The sequence below is a fragment of the Pinus tabuliformis genome, chromosome 5_1 (genome assembly GCF_031772625.1).
Source record: "Pinus tabuliformis cultivar Carrire ecotype Pingquan chromosome 5_1, CPIR1, whole genome shotgun sequence".
Classification (NCBI taxonomy): Eukaryota; Viridiplantae; Streptophyta; class Pinopsida; order Pinales; family Pinaceae; genus Pinus; species Pinus tabuliformis.
The window spans coordinates 969,653,902-969,679,103 of NC_142305.1; the positions used below are offsets into that span (position 1 = coordinate 969,653,902).

At 38.1% G+C, this 25,202-nt stretch overlaps 1 pseudogene; it reads left to right on the forward strand.

Moving 5' to 3' along the window:
• The first annotated feature begins 3,894 nt into the window (after positions 1 to 3,894).
• Positions 3,895 to 25,202, forward strand: part of LOC149167984 (V-type proton ATPase catalytic subunit A pseudogene) — a 34,459-nt pseudogene continuing 13,151 nt past the window's right edge.

Here is a 25,202-nt window from a genome sequence, read left to right on the forward strand (position 1 = left end):
AGCAGACCTATTAGGCAGCCACAAAGACGGATGAATCCAAATCTTAGGGAAATTGTGAAAGAAGAACTTCAGAAATTGCTCAAGGTAAACTTCATTTACCCCATTTCAGATAGCCAATGGGTTTCTCCCTTGGTTATAGTACCCAAAAAGAATGGTAAATGGAGAGTTTGCATTGACTATCGAGAATTGAACAAGGCAACCTTAAAGGATCATTTTCCTCTACCTTTTATTGATCAGGTATTAGACACTTTAGCAGGTAAAAAGTATTTCTCATTCTTGGATGGTTTTAGTGGTTACAATCAGATTCAGGTAGCACCTGAAGATCAAGACAAAACCACCTTTACTTGTCCTTGGGGGACATTTGCCTATCGAGTACTCCCTTTTGGTTTATGCAATGCACCAGCACATTTCAAAGGGCTGTACTAGGAATTTTCTCAGATCTGATTCATGATTGTGTAGAGGTTTACATGGACGATTTCACAGTCTATGGTAATACATTTGAAGAAACTTTGGCAAATTTGGAAAAAGTACTGGTAAGATGTAAGGAAACAAATCTTTCTTTAAGTCATGAAAAATGTTTTATGATGTTTACTGAAGGGATTGTTTTAGGACATCATATTTCAGGAGATGGAATCAAAGTTGATAGATCTAAAGTAGAAGTCATCTCTAAGTTACCTGTTCCAAATTGCCAAAGAGATGTTAGAAGTTTTCTTGGGTTTACTGGTTACTACAGAAGATTTATTGAAAACTTCACAAAGATAGCATCCCCTCTTTTCAAATTACTTACCAAAGATTGTGAATTTAAGTGGGATCCTGAATGTCAATCTGCCTTTGAAGCTTTAAAATCTAGAATATCTGAAGCACCCATTTTAAGGGGTCCAAATTGGAAACTCCCTTTCCACATTTCTACTGATGCTTAGATACAGCTTTAGGAGCTGTTTTGGGACAAAAGGATTTGATCCCTTATGCCATTTATTACACGAGTAAGAATTTGACTCCAACTGAGTTAAATTATACTGTTACTGAAAAGGAGTTTCTAGCCGTTGTTCATGCTATAAACAAGTTTAGACACTATATAACGGCTATGAAACCTTTGTCCACACTGATCACTCTGCCATTAGATACCTCATGAACAAACCAGTCACTAATGGTAGAGTTACAAGATGGCTTTTGCTTTTACAGGAATTCAACATAACTGTGTTAGATCGACCAGGTAAGCAGAACACAGTAGCTGACTTCTTGTCTAGAATCCAAAACACTAATGAGGACTCTCCGGTAGAGGACAAATTTCCAGATGAGTATTTGTTTGCAGTAACTACCAAAACCCCTTGGTATGCTGATATTGCTAATTATTTAGTTACTGGAAAATTACCTTTACATTTATTTCCTAATGAGAAAAGGAAAATCATTCAGGATAGTTCACTTTATTCTTGGATCTCTAATGAATTGTTCAGAACAGGGCCAGATTTGATGATCAGAAGATGTGTACGAGAGGATGAGATGCCTGACATCCTTAAAGCATGTCATGACGAACCTTGTGGCGGACATTTTTCTGATAAGAGGACTGCCTATAAAATCCTTTCATCAGGATATTATTGGCCTTCTCTCTTTAAGGATGCAAAGCAATATGTTAAAAGGTGTGACAGTTGTCAGAGAACTGGGAGGAGACCAACTCTTTCAAATGAAATGCCACTACAGCCACAGGTATGCATCGAACCTTTCGAGAAATGGGCTCTAGATTTGTTGGACAATTAATCCGCCATCCAAGAAAATAGATATATACTGGTTTGTACTGATTATGTTACCAAGTGGGTAGAAGCTATAGCATTAACTTCTGCTACTGAAAATTCAGTTGTTCAATTTCTTTTCAAGGATATTTTCACTCGTTTTGGTGTCCCAAGAGAGATTGTAACAGATCAGGGAAGCCAGTTTACATCAAGGATGGTGGAAAAGCTGATGGAGGAATATAAGATTAAGCATAGAACATCTACTCCATACCATCCGCAAGCGAATGGTCAAGTAGAATCTACAAATAAAGTTCTTGAAAGCATCATCACAAAGACTGTTCATCTTCATAGAAGAGATTGGGCAGAAAGGCTTCCTGAAGCCTTATGGGCCTACAGAACTACATGGAGGAACACTAAGGACATTCTCCCTATGAACTTGTTTATGGGAAGGAAGTCCTGTTCCCCATTGAGTTCCAAATCAAGACCTTCAAGACAGCAGTTCAATTGGGGATGAGCTTAACAGAAGCCCAGAAGCACAGAATGGACCAGTTAAATGAACTAGATGAAATGAGACAAGATGCAATTCTAAGAACCGATCTAGTTCAGCACCAAAGAAGCAAATGGCATGATCGACACATCAAAGAAAAGAAGTTTCAAAAGGGTGATTGGGCACTATTGTTTGATTCGAAATTTAAAGACTTCAAAGGGAAATTTCAAACTCATTGGCTTGGCCCATATGAGATTGATGAAGTTTTTAATAACGGAGCAGTTAGAGTGAAGACTATCGATGAACTTCAAACTCCCTTTATTGTGAATGGCCACCGGTTAAAAGTCTACCACAAGCCACTCTCAAAAGAAGAGTTTGTTAAGTTATTTCAAGACGATTCTGGAATGAGGCTGGTGGAGAAGAATTCTTCTCCTCCATCAGCCTAAATCTCTGTTTCTTTCAATTTGAAAAAAAAAAAAAAAAAAAAAAAAAAAAAAAAAAAAAAAAAAAAAAAAGAAAAAAAAAAAGAAAAAAAAAAGGAAAAGAAAAAATAAGTGTATGAGCCTGAAAACCAATCTCTGATTGGCAGTCTCATACAGAAAACATAAGGTGAAAATCAGGGTCACCTGACACCTCATGTTTTCCCAAGAAAAAAAAACTCCCTTTCCCTCTTTCATTTCCATTCCATTTATTTCGTTCATCCATTCATACATTCATTTCTTCACTCCACCTCACTGTTTTTCACTCATCCATTCATCCATTCATTTCTTCACTCCATTTCACTTCAATAATAAAGTTTTTTTTTGGCAACTAAAGTGTTTTTCTGCAGCTAAGAAGACTTCACTACAATTCTGCAGCTGTTTGACGATCCTGCAGCTGATTAGCTTTCCTGCAGCCTTCTGTACCTGCACAAAAAAAACACAGTGTGTCTGAAGAAAACGTTTACAGCTCAGAAGTATCAAAGACCAGGAGAAAGATCATATGCTAGCAATAAATGTTTACAAAGGTTAATAAATCATCAGAAGCCAAATAAAATATGATTCAAGGTATGCTCAAAAACCTAGACTTATGGTTATTTCATTATGCGACTTTTCTTGGATTATGTTTTATTGGCCACTTAATGTAATGATGACCCACTCTCCTTTCTCCCATGCAACTACAAATCTCCGAATCCTCCACGTCTACCAGTTCATAATCACTACAGGTTTTCAAATTACATATGGCTGTTACGGTGGTGCGTCATTAAGGGCCTGTACCCTAATGACGTAACCTAACGCACTACGTCTCTCTGCTCTCGTTTCATAAGCCATGTGTCACTCCATAATCAGAAAACGAAGAAGGTAGCCGCTCCATCCATAATTTCAAAACCCTCCATGTTTATCATTCCTTACCATCATCTACCGTGTTTCATTATCTACGGTTACCATCCTCTGTTTTTTTTCTCCTCTGCCATACAGCCGTAAACCTGAGATACAGTCGTATTGCGACTGTCAGTCACTATTTCTACCATATCCACGCTAACTCCACCGCTCAACTCTCAATTCCATCCGTAAATTCCCGGTATCTAAAGCCGTTTTCGCACCGTATATCCTCTGTTTCACAAAAAGTTACTGTGTGAAGTCCCGAAGTTACTGTGTAGGGTCACCATCAGATTTGTATATAAACAGAACCGAGGGGTCAATGGGAAAGCTTCTGAGGGCTGAACCGGAAGGTGAGAATTTTTTGGAGGCATATCCTCAGGTCGAGGAGGCACTACAAAGAGCTAATTGGTTACAATGTATCAGAAAATTTAAGGGCTATCATAAGGAAGTAACCAAAGCTTTTGCTAGATCGTTTAAGGATAAGGAAAGCCAGGCAGAGGTGGGAGATGTAACAATCACAGTCAGCGAAGGAAGTGTAGCAAAGGCTACTTCTTACCCCAGACCGGTGAACGATGGTTCAAAAACCGGGCAGTCCAAGATCAGCAATGGAAGAGGATTCTCAAAAATCCAGGTATGGACACAAGTGTTTTTACCAAAGGCATTCCAATTTCACATGTTAAAGATGAATGGAAAACTTTATTGCTGTTAGTACAAAAGTTTTTCACCTGTGAAGGAAGATTTGGAGTGATGTATGTCTACCATGGTAAAATTATGATTCAGTTCCAAGGAGAGCATGATATAAACCTTCCTTATTTCCTATTTCAAAGCCTTAGGAAAATGTGTTCCATGGCTCAACGAAATCCACGAAATGTAGAAGCTTACCTCTGTCACCATGGTCTTGTAAAGTTATTGATAGAAGAACAGTTAAAAGAAAAACGAGACACATGGGAAAAATTCCTTGTAAGGAATCATTTTGCAGAGCCTGGAGAGTCTTCTATACCTAGAAAAAGCAGAAAGAAGAGAAGGGAAAGTATCTCTGAGACTGATGTCTTTGAAAGACAAACTGTAGAAGAAATAGAAGTCCATCATCCTGAACCTGAGATTGAACCCACTGAAGACAGTGCTCAAGAGGTCATCTCGGAAACCCTCGCTGAACTTGCTAAGGAAACTGCCAAAAAGAAAAGAGAGGACAAAAAGAAACAAAAACAAGATAAGGGGAAATCCATAATGCAAGAAACTTACCAGACCAACAGAGCATTTAGTGGTGAAGAAGAGGATAACCAGCCTTTAGCACAGAGGATAACCAAACTTCTTGAGAAAACTGCCCACTCCAAAGAAGTAAAAGTTCAAGAACCAAAGGAGAAAGCACAAAAAGAAATGCAAAGTGATGTCATTCTGAGAAGGAGTAGTAGGTTGCAAGGTAAAACAAAAGCCATGAGGACACTCTTTGTTGACCTTAGCACACCTGAGAATAGTGCTACACAAGTAAATCTTGAGGATAGTCCATCATCACGTGAGGCAGCCACTCCTCCAAGAGAAGACAGCCTATTCCAGCCAGAGATGGAAACTGAAATTGAACAAGAATGTAGCCCAAGAAAATCACCAAGTATTGATCCAATGCAACAGGAGGTATACAATTATTATGAGACATTGGAGCAAAGAACTGCTGGGCCAAGTAATGTTCTGTCTTATGAGAAGCAAATAGATTCACTTAAACAGGAAATCTATGAGCTTGAAGTGTTGAACCGTCACATTAAACAAAGGAATGAGGAAATGAAGCAACAAGCGGACATTGCTAAGGCAATTCAAGATAATACCTACCTTCATATGAGCATATGGCAGAGAAAACACAGCAGGTTGAAGAAAAGATGCCAAAGGTTGAACAGAGCCCTAATTAACTTGAAATTCAAATGTATGTTCAAGAAGCCAAAGGTTAATTTTTCTACACAGAGGAAGAGAAGGAGGTTGGATGTCCTGGTTGAGGCATCCCAGCAGATGGACTGAATTGTGTTTTCATTGCATGAGGACATGCAATACCCTCGGAGTGGGGGTATGTAGAACCTCTATTTTACACCCATTTGTCTCTACCATTTTCCTTCACTTTTCCTTATCTTTCCTTCACTTTTGCCTCATTTCCACCATAAAACCTCTCAGATCATTACATTCAGTGTCAATAAGCATGATCAAGCAAGTTTGCTAATGGATGATTATTTGTTTAGTTTTTTTGACATACTTACAGGATCCCGCAGCTATCTGATGATCCCGCAGCTATCTGGAGATCCTGCAGCCATTTTGTTAAACACTATGATCCACGTGTCAGATTGCTAGACGGGCCACATGGGCACCTAGATATCATCATGGTCGAGGTTCCTATCCTATTGTTTCAACCATACACGTCCTTCAGCCATGGTCAAAGCAGGTTTAACCACGGTCAACTCAAAGTGGTTCAACGGTGTTTGAAGGCTGTTCGGTCACGGCATCTCCAATAGCGATTTGTCCAAGTTCTGAAGGCGATAGGGAACGCAATCCAACCAGGATTTATGATCCATGATGACAGGAACCATCAAACTCGTTATGCAACTGTGATGTGTCAAAACAGACCTTTAATACGCATGACTGTCTTTCGTTTTTCTGTTAACTAGTTGTACACGTAGATAGGTTAGAAAAGCCTATAAATTGATGCGTCTGCGTACGCTCAAAAGACTTTTTGATTGGTAATATTTTGCTGTACTGTGTTGAATTAAGGAGCGATTGTAAACTCTGTTTTTTTTTCCAGCACTCTATTTTGTGACCTGTTGCAAATGGAGTAATAAATACAAGCACTGTTTTGAAGTTTCCAGCTATTTGAAGTCTTTTATGGTTGAATGGACAGAGGGCCCCTGCCCATCTCAGCCTTTTGTAGAGTATTTCTTGTGCAGCATTTTATCATTTCCTTATTTGCTTTCTTGAAAATGTATAGTTTTGTTTACTTGTCTTCTTTTATTTTCAGCTGATCAGTGTTATCTTTTGCAGGTTCCTTTTTGCCGGGATTTATTTTTATATGTGTTGTGTTTGCTTTGCAGCTGATGGTATTTTAAGTTGACAATTCAAGTGTTGTTTTTGCCTTTATAGCTAGTTTTTAAATTTATTTCTCAAAGAGCTGTTTACATATATGCATGATCTTCATCATAAGCTAACATCTTTCAAGATCAAAATATTACTAACTTGCAGCTTGTTTGGGTACTTTTTGGACTGTTTTTAAACTACTTTCTTCCTTACTTTACACAGTACATGTGCTTTGAAGTATTGAGTTAGAAAGAGTAAATCATTACCACTAGTCTTTAAAGTAGAAGTTTTGATTTTAAAGTGTTTCCTAGACTATTTCCTCACTACTTTCTAATCATGCTTCCCATAGTACATATGGCTGAAGTAGAGTATTAGGAATAGCATATTATTATCATTAGTCTTTCAAGCATATTTTTCTCACTTTTATAATTCCACTTAAGCTACTTTCTTTCCGTGCTTTACACAGTACATGTGCTTTGAGGCATTGAGTTAGAAAGAGATCATCTTTCATTCTTGGGTTCTAAAAGTGATTCTTTTTCCTTTATTTGGCAACAACTTGAACGGTGTCTAGTACCATTGGTAGTGGTCATTTATTTTCAAAGTTTATTTCAAGTCATTTCAATTTCATTAATTCATTCCAAGCATTTCCTTTCAAGCAAATAGTTAGAAATCACTCAACACACACTTCCACTCATTTAGAATTCACTCTACACACACACCATCACTCACTTGTGTATAAATTCTCATTCCATCTAGGAACATAATTAACCACAACAACAACCCAACGATAAGAAAAACTCTAAGAGGATACTTAAGTACATATAGTACACCTTCACTTCATCAGCTTACGAGCCCCGGGTTGACAATAAATACTAGCAATTTAGCTAACACTAAATTGACTAAACACAATCTCCAAGTGGAATCAAGAACTATCAGAGAGAAGACACTAATCAAAATCCCAGAAGCTGACTCACCTCCTGCAATCATCTATATATGGATTCCTCATCCCAGAGATCCAGAGGCTGGAATTTTGTATCTTGTAAGGAAGTGCTATTGGTTTCTTGGTGGAATATCATAGTGTTGGGTGATCTAAGCTTTTTATGACGTGAAGAAGGGCTTTCATGCTGGGAGGATGACGCTAGGTCAGATCAATGGGTTGTAATCCTCTCTTCTAATCTTTATATCAATAAAGGTATTCAAGTTTTCCTCCACATTCTTGTATGTCTGATAGTATATGCATTAGTGTGGTCAATATATATCTGGTTCTATATTGCTTATGATTGTAGATCTCTACACTTTGAAGGTATTGTGCTGCTTTGACTTTACAGGTACTCTTTGAAGCAGAGTGGTCAAGGGAGAAGTGGAAAAGACCTGTCAGTGAGGATAAGGAACAAGCAAAGAACCGAGCGAAAGATCGAGGTTGGTATTCTTTGATCCTCTCCTATCTACTTCTCTTAAAGGAAAACGAAAGTAAATTTAATCTATTTGTTTCTAAGATAGCTACCCATCTTAGTGGGACTAGCAGCTCTGCATAGACACTAGATTTCCTGATAACAAAATGGTGACTCCATTAGGGAGCGAATAGATTGTTTGCTTGTTTATACTTGTTTGCTTTATAAACTTATAGACAGAGCCTGAAGTTAAGCCAACTAACCTGAAGTTAAGCCAACTAGCCTTCGAACTGCATTTGCTATGCAAGTGCAAAGTAGATCAATGCTGCTTCAGTCTATCTTCGGGTTTTGTTTATAAACTGAACAATCGATTTGCAAACATCCTAATTGCCCTAGTGGTGGCTCTAGTAACCTCATTAGATCAGCCCCTATGATTTCTATTTACTGACTACCATTAGCTCGGCCTAAATCCCTAAACTAAGCTGCAAACTGTGACCAAAAACCAAGTTGAAGTCTCGTCCCCGGACCATCGCACTTTCTCCTCTTGGGAATCTGGATGCATCGAACCTCTCGTGTGCAGTAGGTGCGCTGCATCGCACTTTCCTCGTGTTGCAGGTGCACTGATCAGATGAGACCTCTTCTACTTCCAGATTTTTGTTTCTTTGTTCACTCTCTTCAGCTTTATTCAGGAGTTTTGCTGTCTATGATCAATATACCACTGTGGAAACTCCCTTCCTTTGCATGATTCCGCCTCCATAGTACAAAGAATTTTGAATGTTTTTATGTATTGTGCGCCATTTACAGTTCTCTTTTACAAAAAGTAGCATAATCAAATTGTCATCTTTTGATTTGGAAGTGTCGTAAGTGTCGTTTTCAGTCAAAGAAAAGAATCCTATCTTTCTTAATGGTTGATTATACAGTTACTCTTGTATTTGATTTGAATTAGTAGTTTTTCAAGTGTCGAAAGCAGTTTTCAATTCAAAGTCACAAAGTGTCGTCATTATCTTCCTTTTTTTTTTGAAGAGAAATTTGTTAGTACTATCGCTTTGAAAAGATAATTCAGATTTGTACTCAGCATTCTTTATGTCATTCACACATTAAGAAAGCGGAAAAAAAATACATGCATGTGCATTTGCATTTAGACTGCTTGTTGGTTTGATTTAGGACAGTGCATCTAGTGTGTGCTCTCTACTCTATGTTGAAAGAATATCATCTCTCTTTCTTTAGTAGCTAGGATTTTCATTGCAAAAAGAAGATTAAATGATTGTTTATCATCTTAGATTGCATTTTAGGAATTATATATCTACATCACACGGTGAACTTGAAAGGTAAATTTCTTAAGAAAGATCAACTGTAAAATAAATTCAAGGAACATAAAAACGCTTTGGAACCTAACGCACAACATTTAAAAGTCTAGGCTAGAGATGTTTTCCGACGTCATAAAGCCTAGTAACTATCGCCTTCATTATTGGTTGGGTGATTCCTCCTCTTTGAGACAACAAGTGCCAGTACAGACTTGTGCTCCCACGTACCATTGAGTATATTGGGAGACCACAATAGGCTATATCATTTATCCATAGGAAGTCGTGTCTGCCGCCCTATCGATCGCAATGCACTGAACACAACATTCGGGAAGATTGACTGCCATACCGTAAAACGTATTCTGCAGTTTTTCGATTGGTTTGGTAATCCTTCTGTTTAGATTTATAGAGTAGTCTCTTTCATTCCTTTTCAGACTCCTTAAAGGAAAAGGTCCATCTGAGCACTTGTCACTTCAGGCTCATTAAAAATCGAAGGCGACTAGAGTCATCTTTTGTTTTTTCTCGACTCTTAAAAATTGAAAAAGCAAGTTGTGTCAAAGCGTCTAAAATTTATTTTAATCAGAATAACGTCACTGTTCCCTCATTGGTCTTGGGTTGAGAAAATGGAGTCCACCAACCAAGGATTTCCCCTTGGAGAAAATCCTGGTCCTTTCTCCTCTTGGGGAGATGTTGGTGCACCTCATATGGCCACATTGTCACTTCCAGGATTGACGATTGGCTTGCCAATATGGCTCTTCTCGACCTTCGTTGTTCAGAATACCGTGATTCCTGAACAATCAAGTCAGAAACTAGATGATACTAGAGTTACCCCCGAACCTTCTACTTCGTTCGTTTCTCCCTCTCCTCATTCCTCTTCGCTTGATGAAGCTGGTAAAGAAAAAAATTAAGTAACTAAGGAGGAGAAGAAGGGGAAGGAGAAGAAGGAAAAGAAGAAGAAGGAGCCAAAGGCAAAAAGGGGTAACCATGCATCATCTAACGAAAATCCACACACGGCACCATCCAGACCTAAATCTCCATGTGTCATTTTCAAAAGGGACCACTATCATCGAGATTGTCCTTGTATCCCTTGGATCTTAAGGGACTGGTCCCCTCGTTTGCACAATCCAGTGTCATCAACCTCTGACGATCATGTTGAAAGCACACCATCGACTAGTGAAAATGAAGTCTCTGGATAGAAAGGAAGATGTAAATTTCTTTGCAAATTGTGTGAATGCAATCATGCCGTCCACCATTGTCCCTTCCTAGACGAAGCTAAAAGAGTCTTGGATAACTGTCCCGCTTCACCATTGCGGCTTCCTCCTGGATACAAGAAACTCTTGCCGAGTCCATCGCTAGTTGAAAATCTGACCGACACAACTTTGTGGTCGATCAAAGCATCTATCATTGAAGATAAACCCACTGAATCCATACCAGACGAAAGTCAAAAGGTTGAGGCGGCAGTCGACCCGGTCTTGTCTTCGGAAGGTCCATCTTCAGATGATACAATCATCGAAGAGAATGAGAATGACACCATTCAAATTCTTTTCGTAAACACAGACTCTGATGAACATGGGGGAAATCTACCCGTTCCTTTACTGCAGGAAGGAAGTTTTTCAGAGTCATACCCGGTCGTTTATTCGGTCCCACCTCCGAGCAACCTAGTCGTTTCCTTCGATCATAATCTACTAGGCAAACCCCGTTTACCGGCTAGTGTACCATTCTGAATCATTGTTCAAACCTACAGAATGGTCATAGTCAGTACCATCATAGATGAAGGGGCTTCTGTGAGTATCCTTTCCTCAACTTCTTGGAAAGCGCTTGGTTCGCCATCACTTCTGCCTGAGATGCGGAATCTAACACGCTTTGATAAAGGAACCAGTCGACCGTTAGGGATCCTTCCGAGTTTGCCTATAACCTTGAGAAGGAAAACCGTGTATCTGAACGTAATGGTAGTCCAAGGACCTGTAGATTATAATCTACTCCTTGGGCACGACTATATTTATAGCATGGGAGCCATTGTCTTCTCACTCTTTCGAGTAATGTGTTTTCCACATGAAGGCCGAGTGGTCCAGCTCATAGACTAGCTTTCGTTCCCCGACTCACACGTAGCTAATAGTCAAATGTCATCCCTAAATGGTCTTTTTATGCAAGGAATGTCTCATCAATCTCCAGTCCGTCCACCTGAAGAATGCGAGTAATTCCGGGGTCAGGACTGAAACCAAGGGGGCATGCACCCTGGTTTTCTTCGGCAGGAAAACTTTGGGTATAGAGTAGGTTTCCGCGGAGGATATGTGATTGGTCCGATGCCCATCCATATAGGAAGAGGGTATTAGACTGGAATAAGATACCTCCGTCAGAAGGTAGGCCTTTCCTGATAGAACAAATGTTTTGTCAGCAAATTGAAGGGTAACCTGGAAACTCTATTTCACTATACCTGGGGGCATGCAAACCTTTTTGCGTGCAAGTGAAGAATGACCATTTATTTTCTTATTTTGTAGATTCTCAAACCCTTTAAACTCGTAGGATTGGTCGTTCCTAACTTGCATAATGAAAGGATACAGAGCAAAGCTTCGAAAGGTGCAAGCTCCATAAAAATGGAATCTACTGACGAGATTTCCTTATCATACGACTGGCACGAGCAGTTTTTACATGAAGTTCAATCTCGTTAAAAATTAAACCTAAGTAATGAGCAAATGTTTCCCCCCAGAGTTTAAGCTCATTAAAAAATGAACCAATTTCCGATAAATAACCATTGTGAATGCAATATCATCAGCTCTTGAGCCTTGGTCGTGTTCTAATCATCACTTCCACTCTGTTTTAGCCGATCATACACCTCCATTTGATTGTTTACCCTTTTGAGGAACATCTGCGATGAGTGATATTGTTAGCCATCCTTTTAACACTGCCATGATTGGAAATTCCAAACCTTACCTGGAATCAGCTGCTACCCAAAATTATCACTCGTTCCTCAAAAAACGAGTCTCCTTTAAGCTCTTTTCGTCTGACTCGTAAAATATGAAAAGATTGCCGAGCAGTTGGCCTCTCCAGCTCGTTAAAGCTACCGGGAGTGCTATCCCTCCTCTAGATTTTAATCTTTTTGGACCTGAGGGATTATTACACAAAAAGATCGAGCGCTTGTCTTGTTCAGCTCGTTAAAACTATCGAAAATTCATCCCTTTCGTATTATTTTATACTTTTTCGGACTTAAGGGATTACATGACGAAAAAGGATCACTGGAGTTTCCTTTCTGTCCCTTTTCAGACTCTCTAAATTGAAAAAGGTCTGAGTTCTCTTTGTCGTTAAACTCGTTAAAACCAATAGCGACAAACTTGTCCATGCAGACAAGACCGAGTTTCACTGTCGCTAGGCTCGTTAAAACATAGTGACGGGTTTGCCCGAAGGGAAAATTATAGAACAAGCATATGTTATCCTCCTCAAGCTTGAAAAAATAAAGAGGTACTGGTCAGCAATGACTGGGGAAAAATTGGGAAGAAAACTTTAAGAAACTTTATTGGTAGCGAGTCGCTCTTGAACATGACACTTTCCCTCCATCACCATGATTGAGTCGGGTTGGGTTATTCCGTTCACGGTCATATTACCATTGGTCCATCATACCATCCATCTTTGGGGTTAACGCTACCAATCCATTTCAGTGTCGCCGATATGTTCAAGAGAAGTCGATCAGAGAATTCACCAACCCATCTTGTGTCTCATCCACTGCAATAGCTTTACGCTTCATTCTTTCATGACCGCCACCCTGAACCCTGTATCATCAGATCGTTTTCACCTCCAAAAGTCATTTGCTCCATTCCGTGTCGTAGATGTGGGATTCATTAAAGCCCTCCTACGATGGGTCACTTATTGTCGACATCAACTCATTATCCAAGAAGTCGACCTAGGAACAACCCTTTCAGTACTTTGAAGCTTGCATGCCTCAATGGCAAGTTTCTCACTTTCGGCGACAGGTTTACATCAATGGCCTTCGACCGAGATATTTTGCGTGGTGTTTGACACCAAGTCCCATTTTCACACCGCACGAATTGTACTGTCGTACCTTCAGGGTCATCATCATTATCGGTGATTCCTCTTGCTCCTGTTAATAGCTTACATCATTGGCTGGTAATCAGGCGATGTCTTTCCATGTTTGACTCCAGAACATTTTTCACATGGATCGACTTGTACTTCGGGCGAAGATTGGACGAGTTTGAAGACCCCAGATCTAGTTTCATCCATTCGGGCTGCGATATATTCAGGAAAATAAAGACATCAAATGTACATCATTGCTGCACAGATGATCATCCGAATCAAAGGATGATGGCTCTATCAGAATCATCAGTCTACCACATAGACGGTTGTCTGTCCTATGTACATGAAAATGAATTTATAAAGCTGAGCATGGGAATGCCCGCCTCAGCTAGATCATGAAAATTTTATGAATATAATGTATTGTATTGTATCTTATTACAGGTCACCTTCCAGTTCGAACAACCTCAGATCCTCATGATAAAGCATTTCACTTGACATCAAAAGATTAAAGACCTCATGCTTTAAGGGGCAACTGTTATAGACATTTTTGGGCACTGCATCCCCAATCATATATGTCCATAAACCAAGCGCTTCTAATTCCCTAAAAGTGTTGTTCCATGCCCTAAAGGAACAAGGTCAGCTGATTACATCATCTCCCAGAAGTTCTCCACATAAAACTGCTCAGAACTGGTCAAAACTGGACCATACAGGTTGCTCAGTGCTAAGGGTTCGATGCATCTCACCTGCCCAGGGTAAAAGGTGCGATGCATACTGGAAAGCCTTTCTGTAGGGTGCGATGGGCGAGAATGGACAAATGGCAGAGATAGTTTGCGAGGTGGATGATCATGGAATCTTCCAGAAACTTCTCCTGTGACACTTGCCTCTCTGAATTCGCCCAAGGATGAGTAAGAGATCATTAATCTCCAAGTGGAATCAAGAACTATCAGAGAGAAGACACAAATCAAAATCCTAAAAGCTGACTCACCTCCCTGCAATCATCTATATATGGATCCCTCATCCCAGAGATCCAGAGGCTGGAATTTTGTATCTTGTAAGGAAGTGCTGTTGGTTTCCTGGTGGAATATCATAGTGTTGGGTGATCTAAGCTTTTCATGAGGTGAAGAAGGGATTTCATGCTGGGAGGATGACGTTGGGTCAGATCAATGGGTTGTAATCCTCTCTTCTAATCTTTATATCAATAAAGGTATTCAAGTTTTCCTCCACATTCTTGTATGTCTGATATTATATGCATTTGTGTGGTCAATATATATCTGGTCCTATATTGCTTATGATTGTAGATCTCTGCACTTTGAAGGTATTGTGCTGCTTTGACTTTACAGGTACTCTTTGAAGCGGAGTGGTCAAGGGAGAAGCGGAAAAGACCTGTCGGTGAGGAGAAGGAACAAGCAAAGAACCGAGCGAAATATCGAGGTTGGTATTCTTTGATCCTCTCCTATCTACTTCTCATAAAGGAAAACGAAAGTAACTTTAATCTGTTTGTTTCTAAGATAGCTACCCGTTTTAGTGGGACTAGCAGCTCTGCATAGACACTAGATTTCCTGATAACATTGCCTGATACTTGCCTTGACTCTTTTCTAGTTGTTCTTGAACTGTTTGGTGAATCAACTAAATTTGCTCAATGAATTTCGTTTTTTTGTCTATGTCACTATGTCCATCTACAACTACATATTTCTCAAAGATGAAACCCAAAGGCGATTTAGGAAAATAACCAAGAATTCTTCAAAAGGCGAAGTTAGAGTAGAAGAGTGTTTTGCTCAGTTGTGAGCATGCTGAATATAATATAACTGTTCATCTCACAACTTAGGATGTTTTCTGCAATATCCTCTTAGAAAATAAATACCTATCTTATTAACCACTTTAGTTTGACCATCTGTTTGCGGATGAAAGGCTGTACTTTTCTTCATCTTGGTGTCCATCAAGTTGCATAAACTTGACCAAAAATTCCCAACAAATTGAGAATCACGATCACTTACAATAGAAGTAGGCAATCCAAAATGAACCCATACATTTTGAAAGAAAAGTTGAGTTGTTTTTTCAATTGTAATTTTCTTTTTACAAGGCATTAATATGCACATATTGTTGAACCTATCCATAACTACATACAAATAATCATGACTTTTTCTTGATAAAGGAAGTCCTCCTACAAAATCCATAGAAACACTTTCCCATGGTCATGAACACATTGGAAGTGGTGTGTACAATTCTAGTTTCTTATTACTTGGCTTACTAATTGCACAAAATGAACAACCTCTGATAAAACATGACACACTTTCAAGCATATGAGGCTGGTAAAAATACCTATGAAGATTTGCCATTGTTTAACTTACACCGAAATGTCCAGGAATAAGAGAAGTGTGCGCTTCTCTTATGACACTTACTCTCTCTCCCTGTGGAACAAAAAGTTTTCCCAAATGATACAACAAATTATCATGTACATGGTTGTCTAATTCCTCAACTTGGTGGCCTTCACTCAAGTTTAAATATAACTCTTGAAAGTCAGGATCATGTGTGTATTGTTCAACATAACTCTCAGGCAGAACATAATGGTTATTGAGTAGAGTGGCTACATTAATAACTGGTCTAGAAAGCATATCAGCAACTCTATTATAAATACCTTCTTGTACCTGATTACCAAGTGGAATCGCTGTAAAAATCCCATCCAAAGAAAGTGCCTTGATTGCTGCAATTTAATTTGAAATTCTAGATATTACAGAGGCTGATGATCGGTGTGAATAATGGTTTCTTTTGCCATCAAGTAATGTTTCCATTTCTTCACACTTTGTACCAATGCATAAAGCTCTTTATCATATGTAGGATAATTAATAACAACACCATTAAAAATATCAGAATGAAATGAAATGGGCTTATGGCATGCTGTAAAAGAATTGCACCCATGGCGTAGTCACTTGCATCTATTTGTATTTCAAAGGGTTGTTTCAAGCCCGGTAATGCTAAAACTAGGGTTGAACTAATATTTTGTTTCAAAGCATCAAATGATTTTTGTTGTTTGCCTCCCCAGTGGAAGACAACCTTCACGTTGGTCAAAGAATGTAGTGGAGCTGCTATGGAAGAGAAGTTAGCAATAAACTTCCTCTAGTACTTCACTGCTCCTAGAAAGATCCTTACTTCTGTGACTAACTTGGGTATTGGCCAATTCACAATGACTGAAAATTTGGAGGGGTCAATCTTCAGCTCACCTCCTCCAACTATGTGGCCCAAATACACTAAAGAAGTTTTCCCGAATTCACATTTAGACATCTTCAGAAATAATTGTTCTTTTCTCATGATATCCAAAAATTTCCTCACATGCTTGAGATGCTCTTCTTGTGATTTGTTGAATATCAAAATATCATCTAAATAGACAATTACAAACTCATCAATAAATGATCTTAAAACATCATTCACAACTCTCATGAATGTAGATGGAGCATTGCAAAGACCAAAAGGCATAACCAACCACTCAAACAATGCTTGTTTGGTTTTAAAAGCAGTCTTCCAAGTATCCTCCTTAGCTATTCTTACTTGATGATATCCACTTCTCAAGTCTAATTTAGTGAAATATTTTTCATTTTTTAACTGATCTAGCAAATCACCTATTCTGGGCAGTGGGTATTGATTTTTTATTGTAATCTTATTCAAAACTCGATAATCTACACACATCTGCCAAGTTCCACCTTTCTTGGGTATTAATACAATTGGTGAACCACATGGCGAAGTCGAGGGATGAATTACACCTTTATCCAACAATTCCTGGACTCGTTTCTTAATTTCTAAACTTTCTAGAATTGACATTCGATACATACCGATGTTTGGGAGTGGACATTCCCGCTATAGCTGAATTTTGTGTTGAATTCCTCTTTTTGGTGGCAATCCTTTTGGTTCTTGAAACATGTCTCCATATTGATTGACCACATCAACCAATTCAACTTTCAGCTTCATATCACAGCCTGAAAAGGATTCATGTTCCGTGTCATTCTTATGCTTGATCATAAGGAGCACAAAACTCTTGCTAGAATTGACTAGTCGCTTCATTTTCCCTACCCTTGCTAAAGACAGACTAAGCTTTCTGCAACGGGCTCTCACAATATACTCCACTCCGTCTTTGAACAAATGATATTTGTTCTCAAATCGGTGGAAAACTGACTTTCCTGTCATATAGATATAGGCTTCCCAACACAATCCCAAAAATATCCAATGGCACAACATCTAATTTCGCTTCATCAATGAAATTGGCAGTGATTGCAAACCTGAAAACACATTTCTGTGTGACTTGAAAATTTGCATCCTTGGTTATCCAACCCAATGGATACGGTTTATGGTGAGGCATGGTTTTCAGATTCAATTTCTTGGCCAAATCCGTAGAAATTAAATTTGCCCGAGATCCACTATTAAACAATGTATCAATCTTGGTGTGTTTGGAAATAACTCTGATATGGAACAACTCAATTTTGTTTTCCTCATTTGAAGCATTATTGGAGTTATTTGTTGCACTGGTGCTTGCCACAACTTCCTCTTTGCTTACTTTTGCCACGAATTGTCCCTGAGTGACTGTGGCTGCAACCTTGGATTCATCTCTGGAGTCGGAACCCAAGTCTTGTTGTGCAACAACGTTTTTCCTCTGTTTCCCTTTATTATTAAATTTCTTCGGTCTTAATTCTAGATGAATCTACCAACAATGCACTTCATCATGACCATTCTTGGAACAATTCTTGCACACAGGTTTTTCCCCTTCTTTCTTAACAGAAGCATTTTTCTTATTTTTTCCTTTAAATTTATTCCCTTTTTCACCACTCTAAAATGGCTTCTTCTTACCTTCTTCTTGCATAGTTTTCCCTCTTTCTTCGAGGTGTCTAGCTTGAACATAGACCTCATCAAGATTCGTGGGACTAAACATAAGAATGGTATGTCGAAGATAACTATGCAACCCTCCTATGTATTTCAACAAAGTATCTTATGACTGCAAGTCTACTCCTAACCTAAGAGCTCTTTTCCTAAACTCTTGAATATAATCTTGCACATTTTGACCTTTTAACTGTTTGAAATTTTTCTAATTCATGATAGGTTTTTTGCATATGAGCTAAGGGTAGAATTGTCTTTTTATAGAAGCAATGAAATCATTCCAAGAAATAGAGATATTACCATGTTTTTTGATCTCGTCTTGAGTGTTTGATTCCAACCATATAAGCATTGCTCCCCCCATTCTCAATGAAGTCAACTGAATTTTGATATCATCCTCTTGAAGGTTCTAAATTCTACAATAAACCTTCAACCGACGAATCCAATTATCTAGTTTCTCTGCATTAACTTCACCATAGTACATAGGAAACTCAAATTTAACATCAAGCTTTATAAAAGATGATTTACCAGTTCCTTTCAAAGAATGATGATGAGTATGAGTATGGGTTGTAGTAGTGGAAGAGGGTGAAGATGCCTTCGAAGAAGAAAATGAAGAAGGTGGAGATGGTGGAGGTTTGCCTCCATTCCCATTACCTCCTTTTCCTTTATCTTCTTTTCCATTACCTCCTCCTCAAGAGCCTTCTCCATTGGGAAGCTTGTAACTTTCTCCTTGAAACCTACTATTCCTCTCTTCATAGAGGACGTTAACCATCTCTTTCATATCAAAGAAAGTATTTCTGAAGGTCTTCTCATCTTCTATCATGATAGGTTCTCGTTCATGAGACATGATCTCTGGAGACTCAACTGTAACTTCTGCAACTTGAGGATGTATTGGTGTAGAAGACTTTTACAACCTTGCTCTTCTTCCCCTTGAGCCAACTATAGGGCTTTCAACCAGCGTCCCTTCTCCTCTTTTGAGTTTTAACTTTGCAAGCATGACATAAACTTGAAAATAATTAAATCCTTCTTTAACAAAGCAAATCTAGTAAGCAAAAACCAGTGCTTTAGTACCAACTTGATCTAAAATGGAGCAGATTAGTAATGTTGTGCTAATTCCCCATTCAGAATAAAATCCAAGATTCTTATCAAGTGCTTAAGGATTCAATACTTTTGCTTAATTAACTGATTCCCATGAGAGTTTCTTATGTGAATGTAATAAAACAATTTAACATAAAAATATATGCTGAACAACAACAAAATAACAACAAAGAACATCAAAATACAACACATAGAAAGCACATGATAAAGGAGTTCACCCCTTTTGGGTTATGTCTCCTTATTATAACTTCCAATGGCTTGGGCCTCTCTATTACGTTCAAATTACAACAAAAATGTGTTTACAATGCTCAAATGCCTCCGAAACCTATCTCAATCAGTTCATAATACTAAAAAATGGCTATCTAGCCTCTTTTTGCATCCAATTTGGATAAGAACTGAAGAAGTTATGACTTCTCCCAATTCTTCCACTATTTGTTCCACAAAATGCTGCAAAATCGACCAAAAACCCCATTTCTACTCCCAAATCCACTAATGGGGCAAGAAATTTTCCATTCGACGAGCTATATCGTGTCGGCTATATCCAAATCGCAATCAGAAAGTTTTGCAGGCTCCTAACACAGCAAAATGTTGCGATTGCGGTATTGCAGACCCATCGGGGATAATTAACTGCAACATATATAATCCCGCGTCCAGAACCTCCCGCTCATCACAATCAATGAACTTCAATGACCGAAGGTCTTGTTAACATGGGAACACTACAATTGTGGTATTGCAGACCAGCTAGGGTATTAAATTGTGATATATAAAATTCCCGTGTTCGGGTCTTATCGCTATAGGAAATTGGTTGTGGGTACATAACTAGTGCAATATGACGGACCCGCCAGGATGTTAAACTGTAACACATAAAAGTATCGCGTCTGACAATCTTATCGTAATCGGAACTTTACCAGTGGTAACAACATAACAACAGGGTGTTTGGTGCGATTTGCAGGGGATGATTCTTAACCTGGCCCTTTTTTTTTCTTCTGATATGTGATACGCGGGACCCAGTGGTAACCTGCAACTTGGCATTTCCCCATTCGCTGGGACCCTTGCCATGTCATCCAATCCTGCCACATGGGTAAGTCAAAATAGAACTTTAACTTGCTCTATATTCTGCATCTGAACTCGGATTTGAGTGTCGTTCACATCGTTGGATTCATAATGATGAGCCCTTCAATTTGATGTTGAGTTTGACAAGATTCTACACTTGATTTTTTGAGCATAATTCTGAGCACATGATCAGTTGACCTATTGACTGTTGATGGCTTGTTGTGGAGAATCCATTGGTCAAAGAGAAAAGACAGAGTCGCTTTCTTAAAGCCATGCATGAAGGAATCTGTTGGTCAAAGAGAAAAGACAAAGCCGTCTGTCAGTTAAAGTCGAAAGGGAGAGAAAGGGGTTTGTTGTTGAGGTGGTTGAGAGACTGACGAGCTACAAAGAAAATAAAAGAAACCCATAGACACTTGAATCACAAGGCCAGAGACACTCGAATAATGATCTGAGCCTGTCATTATCGCCGAAAAGAAATATGTGAAATATGTGAAGAGTCGCTAGTAAAAACGGACGAGAGAGAGAGACTACTCACCGCCAAGAAAGGCAGAGTGCTCGAGCTCTATCTTTTTGAAATCTCGGCTACGAAAAATCCAACCACATCAACCATTGTTCAATTTTTTTTTTAAAGTTGAGTCCTCAAAGAAATGAGCTGAGAGAGTTGTTGTTTGATTTGTGTCTAGCTGCTAGAAGAAACTGTCTGAGGGAGACGACAACGAGTCTATCCAAGTAGCAAAGAAGACTGTCGACATTGTCCACTGGTAATTTTGTTTCTGAGAGAGAGAGACAGCCAATGCCATAGACAAAGAGAAAAGTAGAAAAGAAAAAACAAACTTATTTTACATAAAATTATTTTTGATTTATTTATTTTTTTGGAATCTCAAAATTTTGAAAGGAAAAAAAATTGTTTTGAAATTGAAGATTAGAAATTTTTCTGGGCAATATCAGAATTTTTTTTAAAGAATTGCACGAAGAAGGTTGAATTAAGGATTAAAAATAATCTGGAAAGGGGATTCATTTTTTTTGAAACAAATCAAAGGAAATAAATTAAGAGAAACCCTAGTTGAAAGCAAAAATGATTTAAAAAACAAAATTTGTTAAGAAACCCTAACTAAAAGAAGGGAAACCCGTTTTTTTTAAGAAACCCTAGTTGAAGAAAGGAAACCCTAGTAGGAGGATTTGTAGGAAGAAATGGAAAAAATGGCGAATGCTAAATTTGAGGTGGAGAAGTTCACCGGCAAGAACAAATTTGCATTATGGAAACTTAAAGTTAGGGATTTTCTTGTGCAACAAGGGTTGCACAAAGCTTTAGATGGGGTGAAGAAGAAACCTACTGGCATGAAAAATTTGTATTGGGAAGACTTGGATGTATGAGCTCACAGTACCATCAAGTTGTGCCTGACAGATGAAGTTCTCTTTAACTTTGTTGAAGAAATCTCAGCACCAAGTTTATGGGGAAAACTGGAAACATTGTATATGACCAAATATTTAACCAACATAATTTATCTAACAAGGAAATTATATAGTCCTTGGATGAAGGAGGGTATAACAATTGCAGAACATTTAAATATTTTTAATACACTTATTTCCCAATTGTCAGATATGGAAGTTAACTTTCAGGAAGAAGACAAAGCTATCACCTTCTTGTGTTCTCTGCTCGAGTCTTGGGATCACTTTGTAACCTCTATCAGTTTGTATACAACTGAATCTTTGGAATTTGATACATTTGTGGGAGCTCTGTTATTTGAAGAAGTACGTAGGAAGTCCAACATTAAAACCTCCACACCAGAAGCCATGGTAGCTAGAGGCTAGTCAAAGGAAAAAGGGGAGAAAGTAAGGAGTTCTTCCAAATCAAAATCAAAGGGAAAAAATGTAAAGCTAAATGCTGGTACTACAACAAAATTGAACACCTCAAGAAAGATTGTTGGAAACGAAAGGAGTCTGAAAACCAAAAGAAAGAGAAAAATCAAGTTGATTCAGGTATGATTGATGAAGTTTTATCTACTAAATTGGGTATGGTAGATGAATATTTAGCTGTTTGTAATGTCTCTCAGAATTATGAAAATTGGTTGTTAGATTCTGGTGCTTCTCATCACATGAGTCCACACAAAAATTGGTTTACTTCATGTGAAGTTGTGAATGGTAGTTCTGTGTTTATGGGAAATAATGTATCTTGTGACTGCTGGGATGGGAAATATCAGAATTAAAATGTATGATGATATAGTTAGAACATTAAATGATGTTAGACATGTACCTGAGTTGAGGAAAAAAAATATTTCTTTGGGAGTGTTGGACTCGGAAGGTTATAAATTTACAGGTCAAAATGGAGGGTTGAAAGTTTCAAAAGGCACTCTGGTTGTTATGAAGACAGAGAAGATAAAAAATATTTACAGGCTCAAAGGAAGTACTCAGGTTAGTGAGGCAACGATTGTATTTGAGAAGGTGAAAGGAGGTACTCGCCTATGGCATCAACGACTGGGTCACATAAGCGAGAAGGGTCTTCAGGTACTGATGAATCGCAAGGTTCTCCCTAATTTGAAATCCTTGAGGTTAGATTTTTGTAAACATTGTGTGTATGGAAAACAATGTAAACAAAAATTTAAAATTGGAAGTCATAATATTAAAGAAATTTTGGACTATATTCATTCTGATCTTTGGGGACCATCTCCTACTGTATCTTATGGAGGTGCATTATACTTCTTAATATTTATTGATGATTTCTCCAGGTTAGTCTAGGTCTATATGTTGAAAAGAAAATCGAATGTATTTAATGTTTTTAAGCAATTTAAATCTATGGTGGAAAAGAAAATAGGAAAATCAATTAAATGTTTAAGAACTGACAATGGCGGTGAATTTACTTCCCTATAATTTGAACAATACTATAAGGATGAAGGTATTGTTAGACATAAAATTGTTGTTTATAATCCTCAGCGAAATGGCATTGCTGAACGTATGAATCATACTCTTATGGAAAGATCTAGAAGCATGGTCATAAATGATAACTTGCAAAAGGAGTTATGGGCAGAAGAAGTATCTATTCCTTGTTATTTAGTTAACATATCACCTTCAGTTTCCATTAATTGTAAAATTCCCGAAGAATTTTGGTCGGGTTAGTCTTGTGATTATTCACAGTTAACGATTTTTGGCTGTGCCTATGCTCTTAATCCAAAGAATCAACGTTCAAAGTTAGACCCAAAAGAAAAATGTTATGTCTTTGTTGGGCATGACTATGCACTGAAAGGATACAAGTTTTGCGATCCTTTTTCGCGGAAGATAGTCATTAGCAGAGAAGTAACATTTGATGCATATTCTCTTCTAAAATCAGATGTTGAAAATGTTGGTTAAGAACAGGTATCGTTGAATCAAAAAATTCAGTTGAAAGCTAAGCCTTTTTCAAAAAGTTGAAAGGAAGGAGAGAATTCTGAAGAAAAAGATGAAGAAGATGCAAATGAAATTGTTGAGTTCCAAAACTAGTTCAACAACCAGTCACTCTAAGAAGTTATATAAGGGAAATAAAAACAGCTAAAAGGTATGAATATTTTTCTTCATCTTTTGCATTGATTACTGAAGGTGGGGAACCTTATTGTTATCAGGAAGCAGTGGATGATGCAAATAGTGAAAAATGGAAAAGGGCTATGGGTGAAGAAATGGATTCCTTAGAGAAGAAAAAATCATGGGATCTTGTAGAACTTCCTGAAGGGAGAAGTGTTGTCAGATGCAAATCGATTTTCAAATTGAAGTGAAACATTGATGGTAGTATCAATAGGTATAAGGTGAGGCTAGTAGTGAAAGGGTATTATCAGGTTGAAGGTATTGACTTTCATGAGAATTTTTCACGAGTCATAAAACTTGTTTGTATTCGTACTGTGTTAGCACTAACTGCATTACTTGATCTTGAGTTATAACAATTAGATGTTAAAACAACTTTTATTCATGGTGATTTGGATGAAGAGATTTATATGGAACAACCAAAAGGTTTTGTACAAGGTCGCAATAAGAGGTTAGTTTGCAAGCTCAGTAAATCATTGTATGGCCTAAGGCAGTCTCCTAGGTGGTGGTACAAGAAGTTTGAATCCTTCATGGTGAGCAAAAAATTTACTAGAAGTGAATATGATCATCATGTATACTTCAAGAGTTTCAATGGCATATTCATTATCTATGTTTTGTATGTTGATGATATCCTTACTACGAGAAAAATCATGGAAGATATCAGCAGGTTAAAGGCTCAACTCTCTAGGACATTTGATATGATGGATCTTCGAGCAACAAAACATATATTGAGCATGGAGATACACAGAAATAAAAAATGGAAAGATTTGGTTATCACAACGAAAGTATGTGGAAAGGGTACTTGAAAGTTCAGTATGAACAATGTGAAACTTGTTAATGTTCGATTAACTTCCCATTTTAAGCTTTCTTCAGTTTTGAGTCCTAGAACTGATGAAGAAAATAAGTATATGTCTCATGTACCATATTCAAATGCGGTAGGAAACTTAATTTATGCGATGGTATCTACAAGACTTGACATTTCACATGAAGTTGGAGTTGTCAGCAAGTTCACGGAAAATCTAGGGGAAGAACACTGGCGAGCAATGAAATGGGTGCTTCGGTATTTGAGAGGCATAAATGACCATTACATCACCTTTAATGGAAGTGAAGGATCAATTTGCGGATATGTGGATTCTGATTCTGTAGGTGATTTGGAAAAAAGGAGATCTACTACAGGTTATGTCTTTACTCTTGCAAGTGGAACAATTAGCTGGATGTCAAAGCTTCAAGAAACAATTGATTTGTCCACTATTAAAGCAGAGTATATACCTGCTTCAGATGCCAGTAAAGAAGAAATCTGGTTAAAA